Source organism: Triturus cristatus, chromosome 9, assembly GCF_964204655.1.
Source record: "Triturus cristatus chromosome 9, aTriCri1.1, whole genome shotgun sequence".
Classification (NCBI taxonomy): domain Eukaryota; kingdom Metazoa; phylum Chordata; class Amphibia; order Caudata; family Salamandridae; genus Triturus; species Triturus cristatus.
In genome coordinates this window covers 358,971,552-358,986,291 of record NC_140592.1, presented here as the reverse complement: position 1 = coordinate 358,986,291, position 14,740 = coordinate 358,971,552, and the positions used below count along the sequence as shown (strand labels likewise).

Below are 14,740 nucleotides of genomic sequence, written 5' to 3'. Positions count from 1 at the left end.
GCAATAACGTGTGCAAACGCCTCACATATTTAAACGAATGTCGGGCTCTATCAAGCGGCTCCGTCGACGTCAGCGTGTACGTGCGTCTGACGTGTGTTAAAAAAAGTGAGTCTAGAAACGAAACGTAAATGTACCGTACGAGAAAAAAAATAATTTGGTGAATGAAACAACTTTATTGGGATCAATGCTGGTGTACTACCAACTATTGTAGTGCGATCCTTATTGAAGTCAATGTGAAACGCGAAGTGGGATCACACGAAAAAGTGTGAAGTAAATTGACAAGTGCGCAGATACTGTATCCAAGAAAGGTGAATGTATGCCAGACGAATTAAGAGTGTGCTTAAGTCGTGAGCGGAACTACTGTTTTGCAATTTGGAACTTTAAGCATGAGGAGTGCAAATCCTGTACAAAGAGCAAATGAGATGATGTTGTATTGCAACATAAAAAATTGAAGAACATGCATGTAGCTTTTGAAAAAGCATATTAATTCATAATGATGATTAAGACCCCCTGGGCTTACTGTGCCTAAGTATTTTATCCAAAATGTTTCTTTGCGAGCTAGGGCTGTATGTAAGTCTACCCCAGATGTTGTGTCTACTTTTTCCAAAATAGTGAACCTTAATTGGGGTATTGTGTGTGTGGAGTGAACCCAGTGTGCTGCTAAACATGACTTCAGATTTTTATTGCGAATTGTGCTTTTGTGTTCAACTATACGCGTTTTGATTTTTCTAGACGTCCTGCCTACATAGACTATCCCGCATGGGCATTTTATAGCGTAAATGACGAACTCGGTATTACAATCAGCTGTGTATCTAAGTACGATGTTTTTACCAGTCTGTGGATGTGTAAAGGTATTACCAAGGATAACATTGCCACATTGTCCACAGTTGTGACATTTTCTCATTCCCTTATAACTTGGTTTAATTGGACTAGATTTGGACTTCAGTAATTCTCTTAAGTTCTTTGATCTGTTGTATGCGAACAACGAAGGGTCCTGAAACAGATTTCTGAAGTCAACTTCTTGTGCAATGATCTCCCAACGTTTTTTTATAATGGTTTTGATGCGTGATGATTGCGTTGAGTGTTTGAATACAAATACTTCACGTTTTCCAGATACTTTCTTGGACTGAAGCAGGAGGTCCTCACGTTTTTTTTGAGCAACAGTGGTTGAAGCTTGTATCAACACTTCTTCAGGATAACCTCGTTCCTTGTATCTGTGTTTTTGTTCCTCAATAAGAGTTGTGCTCAACTAGGGATCAGAAGTGATGCGTTTTATCCGAATTGAATTGAGATACTGGGAGATGCTTCTTAAGGTAATGGGGATGTGCACTGGTGTAATGTAACGCGTTGTTTACGTCTGTAGGTTTTCTATACACTGCTGTGTGGAGGCCAGTATTCCTTTTTTGAATTTCGATGTCTAAAAAATGTATAGTTTCAGATTGAATGTTATGTGTAAATTGGATCCTGGGATTACACGAGTTCAATTCTTGAATGCATGTTTCCAATGTTGCTCTGGATCCCCTCCAAATCACTAGTATGTCATCGATATAGCGTAGAAAAACAATAGCATTTGCTCGCCACGTAGGATGATGTAAAATGTGTTCTTAATCAAAGTGAGCCATGAACGTATTGGCATACACGGGTTCTCCCGGAAAGCCCATGGATGTGCCTGTTTTCTGCAAATAATAACAATTCTTCCAGAGAAAATAACTATGATATAATGAGAAATGTAATAACTCCAATAAAAAGGTACCCATGTCTTGTGCGATGGATGATTGTAGAAGTCTCCACTCCACTGCCTCAATGCCTTCGTTATGGGCGATAGATGTGTAACTACATCTATAGTGCATAATAGAACATCTTCTGTGATCTGATGGCGAATGGTTTCTAATTTCACCAGACAGTCTGTTGTGTCTTTAACGTAGGTTTCCCATGATTGTACCAATGGTTGTAGATAATGGTCCAGGAATTGTCCTATCGGTCATATATGGAACCGCAACCTGCCACTATTGGTCGAAAAGGTGGATTGGTCGCATGCTTATGTACCTTAGGCAACATGTATATATGAGGTGTTTTAGGTGTATCAACTTGTAAAAACGTCCGGGTATTCTCAGTGATTAGGCCATTGTCAACACCTTTCTGCAGTAGCATCCCGATTAGACCCTTAAGTTCTCTAGTAGGGTCCATGTCCACCAAATGTATATTTCTGTGTCATTTACATGAATGTCAACGCTGTGCTCATAGAATTCCGTGTCAAGAATGACCAAGGCTCCCCCTTTATCGGCGGGTTGAAATTTGATGGTTTTTATCTTGTCTTAAATTGTTCAAAATACGTAATTCCTGCTTAGACAAGTTGGTGTATTTGGGTTTTGTGTATTTAATGCTTTCCAGATCCTTTTTAACCAGCAGCTCAAAGCTGTCTAGGGTCTTGTGTGACAGTGGTGACATGAATTTGCTTTTGGGGCGGAAGTGTTCTATGGGTTTCTCATGTACCTCAGTTGTGGTGTTGACGAAAAAGAACCATTTCAATCTGAGTTTGCGCATAAATTTAAATAAGGATATTTCAGTCTCAAGTTGGTTTGAAGTGTAAGTTGGGACAAATGAGGTTCCCTTATTGAGTACCCGTGTTTCTTCGAGACTTAATCTTCTCTTTGAGATGTTCATTACGAGAGAGTTGGTTTCTTTGGATGTCTCTGCGGTCTGCCTGTCTCTAAAGGTTGTTTTTTTAGTCTTTCCCCGGCGGATACGTTGTCTGGTGGTATGTTTTTGTCTGGTGGAAGGTTTGAAGAGTGACCCTCAGCTAAAAAAGATGATTTAGATGATGAGGTGGTAGCTTCAACTGTAGTTTGCCTCGTGGTTGGTTCAGTGGTGGTATGAACCGGAGGTCGTTGTAATGACATATCTTGATCATTAACAACACTTTCTTCTGATGAAGTGGTACCTGGTTTTCTGAAGAAACGTTTTTGAGCATAGGTCTCGGCCCAAGTATAAACTTCATCTAATTTGTAATCAATGGTATCACGTTTGAATTTCCGAATCTTCCGTTCATGGACTTCTCTGGCGTGGGTATCAAGTCTACCATTGATTTCTTCTAGAACCTTTTCCCAATCCTCCTGTTCCATACGTTCAGTGATTTCTTCTTTGAGTTTATTTATTTCCTGTGAAAGCTCTGTAAGTATGGCTGATATTTCTTCAATGATTAGAAGGATAAGATCCAGGGAACATTTATTGAGTACGGCGTACCATCTTGTCATGAAAGTCTTATTGTATTTGAAAAGCATGGGTTTTAAGGCGATCCTCAATCCACGGGGGATGCGTTTAACCTTGTGATATTGGATGAGAGTGGTGGCGTGGAGACGTTGGTTAATTGCTGGGGGTCGCGTAACTAGCAACACGGGAAACCTCACCCAGCCCGGACACGGAAAGGATTGACAGATTGGTAGCTCTTTCTCGATTCTGTGGGTGGTGGTGCATGGCCATTCTTAGTTGGTGGAGCGATTTGTCTGGTTAATTCCGATAACTAACGAGACTCCTCCATACTAACAAGTTACGCGACCCCCAGCAATTAACCAACGTCTCCACGCCACTAGTGGCAGGTTGCTGTTCCATATATGAACCGATAGGACAATTCCTGGACAATTATCTACAACCATTGGTACAATCATGGGAAACCTAAGTAAAAGACACAACAGACTGTCTGGTGAAATTAGAAACCATTCGCCATCAGATCACGGAAGATGTTCTATTATGCACTATAGATGTAGTTGCCTTATACACATCTATCGCCCATAACGAAGGCATTGAGGCAGTGGAGTGGAGACTTCTACAATCATCCATCGCACAAGACATGGGTACCTTTTTATTGGAGTTATCACATTTCTCATTATATCATAGTTATTTTCTCTGGAAGAATTGTTATTATTTGCAGAAAATAGGCACATCCATGGGCTCTCCGGGAGCACCCGTGTATGCCAATACGCTCATGGCTCACTTTGAACAAGAACACATTTTACATCATCCTACGTGGCGAGCAAATGCTATTGTTTTTCTACGCTATATCGATGACATACTAGTGATTTGGGGGGGATCCAGAGCAACATTGGAAACATGCATTCAAGAATTGAACTCGTGTAATCCCAGGATCCAATTTACACATAACATTAAATCTGAAACGATACATTTTTTAGACATCGAAATTCAAAAAAGGAATACTGGCCTCTACACAGCAGTGTATAGAAAACCTACAGACGTAAACAACGCGTTACATTACACCAGCGCACATCCCCATTCCCTTAAGAAGCATCTCCCAGTATCTCAATTCATCCGGATAAAACGCATCACTTCTGATCCCTTGTTGAGCACAACTCTTATTGAGGAACAAAAACACAGGTACAAGGAACAAGGTTATCCTGAAGAAGTGTTGATATAAGCTTCAACCACTGTTGCTCAAAAAAAACGTGAGGACCTCCTGCTTCAGTCCAAGAAAGTATCTGGAAAACGTGAAGTATTTGTATTCAAACACTCAACGCAATCATCACGCATCAAAACCATTATAAAAAAACGTTGAGAGATCATTGCACAATAAGTTGACTTCAGAAATCTGATCCAGGACCCTCTGTTGTTCGCATACAACAGATCAAAGAACTTAAGAGAATTACTGAAGTCCAAATTTAGTCCGATTAAACCAAGTTATAAGGGAATGAGAAAATGTCACAACTGTGGACAATGTGGCAATGTTATCCTTGGTAATACCTTTACACAGCCACAGACTGGTAAAAACATCGTACTTAGATACACAGCTGATTGCAATACCAAGTGCGTCATTTACGCTATAAAATACCCATGCGGGCTAGTCTATGTAGGCAGGACGTCTAGAAAAATCAAAACGCGTATAGTTGAACCCAAAAGCACAATTCGCAATAAAAATCTGAAGTCATGTTTAGCAACACACTGGGTTCATTCCGCACACACGATACCCCAATTAAGGTTCACTATTTTGGAAAAAGTAGACACAACATCTGGGGTAGACTTACATACAGCCCTAGCTTGCAAAGAAACTTTTTGGATAAAATACTTAGGCACAGTAGCCCCAGGGGGCCTTAATGATCATTATGAATTAATATGCTTTTTGTAAAGCTACATGCATGTTCTTCAATTTTTTATTTTGCAATACAACGTCATCTCATTTACTCTTTGTACAGGATTTGCACTCCTCATGCTTAAAGTTGCAAATTGCAAAACAGTAGTTCCACTCACAACTTAAGCATACTCTTAATTTGTCTGGCATACTTTCACCTTTCTTGGATATAGTATCTGCGCACTTGTCAATTTACTTCACACTTTTTCGTGTGATCCCACTTCGCGTTTCACATTGACTTTAATTAGGATCGCACTACAATAGTTGGTAGTACACCAGCATTGATCCCAATAAAGTTGTTTCATTCACCAACATTTTTATTTTCTCGTACGGTTCATTTACGTTTAGTTTCTAGACTCACTTTTTTTAACACACGTCAGACGCACGTACACGCTGACGTCGACGGAGCCGCTTGATAGATAGAGCCCGACATTCGTTTAAATATGTGAGGCGTTTGCACACGTTATCGCGGCAAAACTAAGGACGCTACAACAGTACCACAGAGGTGAGCAGGTTATCAAACTTTTATATCTGTAGACCAGGTCGCCTTGTGTGAGAAATGGTTCGCTGACAATGTTTATTGTTTTTAGCTTGTTCTCTTATCGGAACGATTACCACACATATTCAAGTTCGGGTAAGCTCCATTGTTTATACATGGGTCACCCTGGTTCTCTATCGGTTTCGGGACACTTTCAGTATCAAGTTTCCTGATTGTATCCTTGCGCTTTACCTTTTCAGATGAACACTTTATTTAGATGAACACTTCTGCCCGCTTGTATTGCAGTTACAGTCGGGTAAGCGTCCGGCTTCTCTGATTCGCTGTAACGCATGCCTATAAAACTGTGGAGCTCATTTATTCATGTTGGTTTCCTCACTATTAGTTTTGATTCCATTTGGTAAACGCACCCATTGAGCACTCACTAATGCCACTTCTTTTTGTGCTTCTGTGTCTCACTCCTCTGGGTATAAATATAAACACTCTCTGTTGGGTTATGTTTCATACACAATAGGAATTAACGATTCTCGACAGCACTTTCACGTTTTGACACTCGCCCACATTTACTTTGTACACCTTTAAGGCCAAGAGCACCGTTGCGACACCTTTGTTTTCACTTTATGCTGAGAGTGCAAATCCTAACACTATGAATGTACAATTCAATAACTGACATCGATTTTTGACCTTTTTGTTGTAGTTCCTTTTTGGGGGATTTCTACAAAGTCAATTCTCCTTGATGTTGACTCTCCCCTGAAGAAGGGTTTTGTTTAAACCGAAATGCATTGGGATCTTGTTTAAGATTGTGACTTTGTTTTCATTGTATTTACATTTCTAGATGCGAATTTGATTGTTTTTTCTACTTTGTATCTCATGATAAATATGAATATTACTGTGGTTTGAACAAAGCTTGTACTATATTATTGCTTTTTATGTTGAATACAAGCCGCTTTTTCTTTCACATTTATATTCTGGTTGATGTATTTTTACTAGCAGTAAACCTTTTGAAACCTTCGGGTCTCCAGTTGTGCATCACGCAGGCTTGGATTTTTCCAAACCTCGAATTTATCTCGCTTACAGGTCTCCCATGTGCATTTGTTTTGTAAGCACATTATCATTTCTAAATGGGAGATTATCAATATTCCCTAAAAACTTCTCCATAGTTCCGACAATAATCTGTGTTCATATTGAGTCTCACCTCAAAACCAATGTGGTAATAAAAAAAAAACTATTGATGGACAGAATGCAGAACAATGTCATACATTCACCCCAGTACAGAGATCTGGGCCTAAATCCATCGTTTTTTTGCTCACCATGCCATTCCAGTTTGGACCCAGCCATATGCTAATCAGTTTTGACCCTGTGCCCAATGGGAACAGTCCAGCCCGAACTGCCAGGCCAGGTCCTCCCTGGACTGAAAACAAGCAACCTAGGACCGGTTTCGGGGTTTCACCCCTCTTCAGCCAGGATAGCTTGATTCCAGTGGCATGGAGAGCACAGGACTCATGTCTGAGCATACCCGTCCTACTCAGGGTGACAAATGCAAAAAGAACTATTGATGGACAGAATGCAGAACAATGTCATACATTCACCCCAGTACAGAGATCTGGGCCTAAATCCATCTTTTTTTTGCTCACCATGCCATTCCAGTTTGGACCCAGTCATATGCAAATCAGTCTTGACCCTGTGCTTTCTCGCAATGTGGTAATACTGCACATCCAAATACCGATACCATGTAGTTGGGTAATTACCAGGTAATTACCAGGTGAGGTATTACTCCACCATTACAAGTTGTGGGCCTCTGAATGATTAAAACCGCAATTTCTCCATGTTTCCCTCATCCTGTGGTCTTTTCCCTTCATACGTTCTGCCTGTTGCACGCTGGAGAGGTGGTGTTCTGAACAAATCGACCCATAACCAGCCCCATAGCGTTGAAGTGCACGTCAGAAGCTAATGTTCCACTTGCAAGAGTAGTTTATTTTCCTACGTAAGTGTTTCTTTTTTTCAAAGAACGCCAAATGTATTTTCAGTTTACACCCTGTCCTTGGGTGGTTTACTGCCAGTAAATAGGTAAAGCAGTTCTTTCCTTCGTGATCTTATCTCCTGTCAGCAGCTTGTGTGTTTTTTCCAGCATTCTGCAGTAACTGCATTTATTCGTAGAAGTCAACTTCGGGGAAGAAATCCTAACAAGCCACGTAATTAAACTGTTCTGTGAATCGCTGATTGAATCGTTTCCTAAAAAGTACACACTGTGGGCTCTCACTGTGTGCTTCACTACAGCAGTTGACCTTTCTTGGAAGCTGAGCTGCTTGAATCTGAACAAATAAATAGACTGTTCATGTTTAACTCTTTTTACTTTTCAGTGGTTTAGTAAATCGAGGCCAGGATTAACCGGTTGAAATTAAAAGCTGACACTGAAAGGGCTTTCTATATTCAGGTCTTTAACTCTAGTGGCAAAAACAAGGATCCTGAACAATTTAAAAACGTTAAGGTAATTTATGTTAGCTATTTAGTTCCTGTTTATATGCCACATTTCACTTAATCATGAAAGTGTTAGCTGTTTCCAAGGTGTTGTGATTTCGTATATTTCTGTTTGTGCATCATATTCCCCCTCTGTAGTGCTTCGTTGGAACTGAGTGGCCTCCAGGAGTTTATAAGGGGCCACGATTGACAGCTCTGGAGCTGAGGCTGCAGGCAGTCAGTTTCTCTCTTAGCATGTCAGTAGGTCAAAAAGGTGTTGAGAATACACACATTGTCATCCAGTCCTTTACCTCTTTGCTGAGCAATAGTCATGTATTCTAATTGCAATTTGTAATTATGTATTAAGTAGGTACATTGTTGTCAAAATATTGACAAAGTGAAAATAAAAAGCAGTACTTACAGGTGAGTGGGTGCATTGTGTATTTGGGGGTTGTTGAAGTGACCAAGATTAGAAGTGATGCATTCATGAGACAGTGAAAAGAGGGTGCTGAGGAGGAAAGAGATGAAGTGTAAGATATGCAGATGCAGCAGATGTGGAGAGATAAAAGGCTTACATGATCCAACATAGAGTGAACATAATGGGGGTGATTGAGGCGCTCTGTAAAACAGTACCCCATTCCACAGGCCTCAGTAATGTTTAATTCAGCATCACAATTTCCCAATTCAAACATTTTCAATACTATTTGCAACAAAATCTTTGTTGTTACTCATGTATCTGAAACAGCTAAGAGCCGTTGACATAGCCAAGTCCTGGCTGGCTTTAGGTATGTGTCAGTTGCTGTGTTATATATGTGGACAACAGAAAGCTCAGCAAGGAACCAAAATACTGGTTGGATGAAACCCAATGAGAATCACAGAAATTTAATTTAGGGTGAAGTCGCGCCCTTAATTACATAGGCCACACCCCTTTTATAGACCAGCCCTCTTTTTTCATCCCACTTTTTTCATCCCACTTATAGCCCTGCGTAGTTTATAACATCAGTTTCTGAAATGCCCCATTTAACAAGGAGAGCACGCACTACCTCCTCTCCTGTTAATCCTGCCTTGGCACAGAATGGTGCTGTCCCACACAGGGATATCCTCTGCTTTGCTGGTGGCACCCTCATTCCAGGACAATAAAGTCTAGAAACAGAGGAATACACTGGTCATTTGCACAATGTACATAAAATATAACACTGGGGAAAAAAGTACAAACCATCTATTGACTGCACCTGTGCACTAAAAACAGTGTTCAGCGTATCTGAATGCATAATATGTACACACTGCTCTAAACCCCACTTTGATTGAGAGGCTGGCACCTTTTTTGCAATGTTGGCGTGCTGCCCATGTAGACAAGCGCTTCAGCGTCCCACATGTGAGTAGTAAGCACTATATAAATGTTGCAATACAATACAGCGTTCAATTATTCCACTAGTGCTCTTCTTGCCACCTAACATGTTTGGTTTTTCTTGGGGAGTATAAGTATTGTGAGGTGCTGATGGCGGTCGCGTACAGCAGATTGACCCTGAGGTGGCAGAAGGTGCAGATCTTGGGATGGTGGAAATAAGGATAAGAGGTGTAGCACAGAAGTGTGTAGGCTGCATGTCGGCTGCAAGATAGGAGGTGCTGCCTGTGCGGGGATCTTGATCTGCAGTAACAAAATTTGACCAATCTCGATATAAATATAGACCCCCCCCAGAAGCAATTTTGGAGGAAATTCTGTACAGTTGACTGGTGCAAGTCAAACGTCTCTTGGAGAAACTATATTTTCTGGGTAAAACTGCTAGGCCATCATAGTGGTACAAAAGGGGGTGGTGATAGACGGAGCATCAGAACCAATCAAACACTCACACCCAGTCAGCAGATCTGGGTTTGATCCATCACCGTTCTTTGGCCCACTCTGCCACCCCAGTTCAGACATGGCCATATGCAAATCAGTCTGACCCTGTGCCTCATGGGAACAGTCCAGCCCGAACTGCCAAGCCATGCCTTCCCTGGACCGGAAACAAGCTTCCTAGGACGGGTTTCTGGCATTTCAGCCGTCGTCAGCCAGGCTTGCTTGAATCCAGTGGCAAAGTGAGCAAGGGACTCACGTCTGAGCATACCCTGCCAACTTATGGCGAACAAAGCGGTACAAAAGGGGGTGGTGATGGACGGAGCATCAGAACCAATCAAACACTCACACCCAGTCAGCAGATCTGGGTTTGATCCATCACCGTTCTTTGGCCCACTCTGCCACCCCAGTTCAGACATGGCCATATGCAAATCAGTCTGACCCTGTGCCTCATGGGAACAGTCCAGCCCGAACTGCCAAGCCATGCCTTCCCTGGACCGGAAACAAGCTTCCTAGGACGGGTTTCTGGCATTTCAGCCGTCGTCAGCCAGGCTTGCTTGAATCCAGTGGCAAAGTGAGCAAGGGACTCACGTCTGAGCATACCCTGCCAACTTATGGCGAACAAAGCGGTACAAAAGGGGGTGGTGATGGACGGAGCATCAGAACCAATCAAACACTCACACCCAGTCAGCAGATCTGGGTTTGATCCATCACCGTTCTTCGGCCCACTCTGCCACCCCAGTTCAGACATGGCCATATGCAAATCAGTCTGACCCTGTGCCTCATGGGAACAGTCCAGCCCGAACTGCCAAGCCATGCCTTCCCTGGACCGGAAACAAGCTTCCTAGGACCGGTTTCTGGCATTTCAGCCGTCGTCAGCCAGGCTTGCTTGAATCCAGTGGCAAAGTGAGCAAGGGACTCACGTCTGAGCATACCCTGCGAACTTATGGCGAACAAAGGGGTACAAAAGGGGGTGGTGATGGACGGAGCATCAGAACCAATCAAACACTCACACCCAGTCAGCAGATCTGGGTTTGATCCATCACCGTTCTTTGGCCCACTCTGCCACCCCAGTTCAGACATGGCCATATGCAAATCAGTCTGACCCTGTGCCTCATGGGAACAGTCCAGCCCGAACTGCCAAGCCATGCCTTCCCTGGACCGGAAACAAGCTTCCTAGGACCGGTTTCTGGCATTTCAGCCGTCGTCAGCCAGGCTTGCTTGAATCCAGTGGCAAAGTGAGCAAGGGACTCACGTCTGAGCATACCCTGCCAACTTATGGCAAACAAAGCGGTACAAAAGGGGGTGGTGATGGACGGAGCATCAGAACCAATCAAACACTCACACCCAGTCAGCAGATCTGGGTTTGATCCATCACCGTTCTTTGGCCCACTCTGCCACCCCAGTTCAGACATGGCCATATGCAAATCAGTCTGACCCTGTGCCTCATAGGAACAGTCCAGCCCGAACTGCCAAGCCATGCCTTCCCTGGACCGGAAACAAGCTTCCTAGGACCGGTTTCTGGCATTTCAGCCGTCGTCAGCCAGGCTTGCTTGAATCCAGTGGCAAAGTGAGCAAGGGACTCACGTCTGAGCATACCCTGCCAACTTATGGCGAACAAAGCGGTACAAAAGGGGGTGGTGATGGACGGAGCATCAGAACCAATCAAACACTCACACCCAGTCAGCAGATCTGGGTTTGATCCATCACCGTTCTTTGGCCCACTCTGCCACCCCAGTTCAGACATGGCCATATGCAAATCAGTCTGACCCTGTGCCTCATGGGAACAGTCCAGCCCGAACTGCCAAACCATGCCTTCCCTGGACCGGAAACAAGATTCCTAGGACCGGTTTCTGGCATTTCAGCCGTCGTCAGCCAGGCTTGCTTGAATCCAATGGCAAAGTGAGCAAGGGACTCACGTCTGAGCATACCCTGCCAACTTATGGCGAACAAAGCGGTACAAAAGGGGGTGGTGATGGACGGAGCATCAGAACCAATCAAACACTCACACCCAGTCAGCAGATCTGGGTTTGATCCATCACCGTTCTTTGGCCCACTCTGCCACCCCAGTTCAGACATGGGCATATGCAAATCAGTCTGACCCTGTGCCTCATGGGAACAGTCCAGCCCGAACTGCCAAGCCATGCCTTCCCTGGACCGGAAACAAGCTTCCTAGGACCGGTTTCTGGCATTTCAGCCGTCGTCAGCCAGGCTTGCTTGAATCCAGTGGCAAAGTGAGCAAGGGACTCACGTCTGAGCATACCCTGCCAACTTATGGCGAACAAAGCGGTACAAAAGGGGGTGGTGATGGACGTAGCATCAGAACCAATCAAACACTCACACCCAGTCAGCAGATCTGGGTTTGATCCATCACCGTTCTTTGGCCCACTCTGCCACCCCAGTTCAGACATGGCCATATGCAAATCAGTCTGACCCTGTGCCTCATGGGAACAGTCCAGCCCGAACTGCCAAGCCATGCCTTCCCTGGACCGGAAACAAGCTTCCCATGAGGCACAGGGTCAGACTGATTTGCATATGGACATGTCTGAACTGGGGTGACAGAGTGGGCTAAAGAACGGTGATGGATCAAACCCAGATCTGTTGACTGGGTGTGAGTGTTTGATTGGTTCTGATGCTCCATCCATCACCACCCCCTTTTGTACCGCTTTGTTCGCCATAAGTTGGCAGGGTATGCTCAGACGTGAGTCCCTTGCTCACTTTGCCACTGGATTCAAGCAAGCCTGGCTGAAGACGGCTGAAATGCCAGAAACTGGTCCTAGGAAGCTTGTTTCCGGTCCAGGGAAGGCATGGCTTGGCAGTTCGGGCTGGACTGTTCTCATGAGGCACAGGGTCAGACTGATTTGCATATGGACATGTCTGAACTGGGGTGACAGAGTAGGCTAAAGAACGGTGATGGATCAAACCCAGATCTGTTGACTGGGTGTGAGTGTTTGATTGGTTCTGATGCTCCATCCATCACCACCCCCTTTTGTACCGCTTTGTTCGCCATAAGTTGGCAGGGTATGCTCAGACGTGAGTCCCTTGCTCACTTTGCCACTGGATTCAAGCAAGCCTGGCTGAAGACGGCTGAAATGCCATAAAACGGTCCTAGGAAGCTTGTTTCCGGTCCAGGGAAGGCATGGCTTGGCAGTTCGGGCTGGACTGTTCCCATGAGGCACAGGGTCAGACTGATTTGCATATGGACATGTCTGAACTGGGGTGACAGAGTGGGCTAAAGAACGGTGATGGATCAAACCCAGATCTGTTGACTGGGTGTGAGTGTTTGATTGGTTCTGATGCTCCATCCATCACCACCCCCTTTTGTACAGGCCATCATAGTAGCTGCTCTGGTGTCGGATGCTATAGCTTGGCGCGATAAAATCCAACACCAACGTGATAGGAATATTTATTGTGTTCTAATTATCGCCTCTTCCAAGTTTTTCCCAGAAAATGCTGTATTATTTGCAGATTTGTATGCCTAATCGGCACCAAACTCTGCATACTCTGGTGTATACTGTGCATTCGATAAATTTAAGCAGGTTTAACCAGTCGAAATTTATCTGAAGAATTTGCGTGAATGTAATTTTTGCTGCAAAACTCATAATTTTGATATGTACTGTAAAATCAGTTATGCACATACCAGAAATTAAGAAGGCACTCGGAATAAGGGCCTATTTGTTCTTTTAGAAAGCAGGTTTTGGCAAAGTTAGTCAGCCTCACTTTACCAATAATTGTGAGTTCTCGCTATTGGCTTGCCAATGCTTGTAGAATTGCAGAACAAGCACTAGCAAAGCCAATAGTGGCTGGTAGTCATCTTGGATGGTTATTTTTTATACTTCCAAAATGGTGTCTCGTTGCTTTTAGAGGCAACATGGCGGTCATCATGAAAGTATAGAAATACCTTTCCAAAATGGCCACCATTGTTGCTTCTGGCTTTGCCAGTGCTTATAATATTGCATTACAGCGCTGTGTAGCCATCTTGGAATGTTATGTTCTAAACTTCCAAGACGTCTGACACTTTACATCCTCAGTGGATGCTCTTTAGCTACTAAGTAGGATGTTAGGCCCCTGTGACCTATGAGGACTTAGTGCCAATGTGACTGTACCTCACATGATACTTTACGCTTAGGCTCTTCCATGCCTGAACTAATCCTAAACAACGAGATAAAGTAGTAAGACTCGTTTTTAATTGGCAAATACGAGATTCAGGCTGGAGTGATGCACCCACTATGTATTTCTGCTTCGTGTGGCTGGTTATATGGCCATCAATATATTCCAAAAAGCAAGGTGCACAGTTCAGTACTATTTTCAGTATTCCTTAATGTTGCGATACAAACTGAAGCAGGCCAACACATGTTTTGCAACTTCTCATTGCTCGTTCAGGGTCACATAATTTGTATTATTTTGCTTACAGTCAAAGCTGTGTGAGTTCCTCCAAATATCTTTGTCAACCCATCCAAAGTTCATTGCTTATCACTCCAATGTATAAATGATATTATTTCTGATACTGGATTGGCTTAATGCTTTAGGCTCCATTCTTTATTTAATTTTTTATGTGGTCTCTCGGCACCTCCCCCCACACAAGATAAAAACAGCCTGCCGCAACGCACCTGACTTTGGCCTCTCCATTGGGAAGTGTCTGCAGAAGTATGCTGGCGGCAGTGCTGCTGTGCTACTTGCATGCTCCCACCACAGAGCTTGGCAGAGGTGTTGCTTACCCACTCAGCTCAATCAGAAGACCACGCTTCTCCAACTTGTGTGAATAGTACAGGAGGAGCACTGCTCCAAGCAGCAAAGATCCATACAGGAGCTGGGC

At 43.8% G+C, this 14,740-nt stretch overlaps 1 protein-coding gene across 14 annotated transcripts in view; it reads left to right on the top strand.

Moving 5' to 3' along the window:
• The window catches only part of HEMK1 (HemK methyltransferase 1, mitochondrial release factors N(5)-glutamine), a 319,162-nt gene that overhangs the window by 66,548 nt on the left and 237,874 nt on the right, over nucleotides 1-14,740 (top strand). Inside the window, exon 2 of one of the 14 annotated variants that reach the window (XM_085625139.1) lies at nucleotides 7,994-8,121. The exons of the other annotated variants lie outside the window; for them this stretch is intronic. The gene's annotated coding sequence lies outside the window, so the exon portion shown is untranslated. The remainder of the gene's footprint in view (nucleotides 1-7,993; nucleotides 8,122-14,740) is intronic. 14 annotated transcript variants of the gene reach the window in all.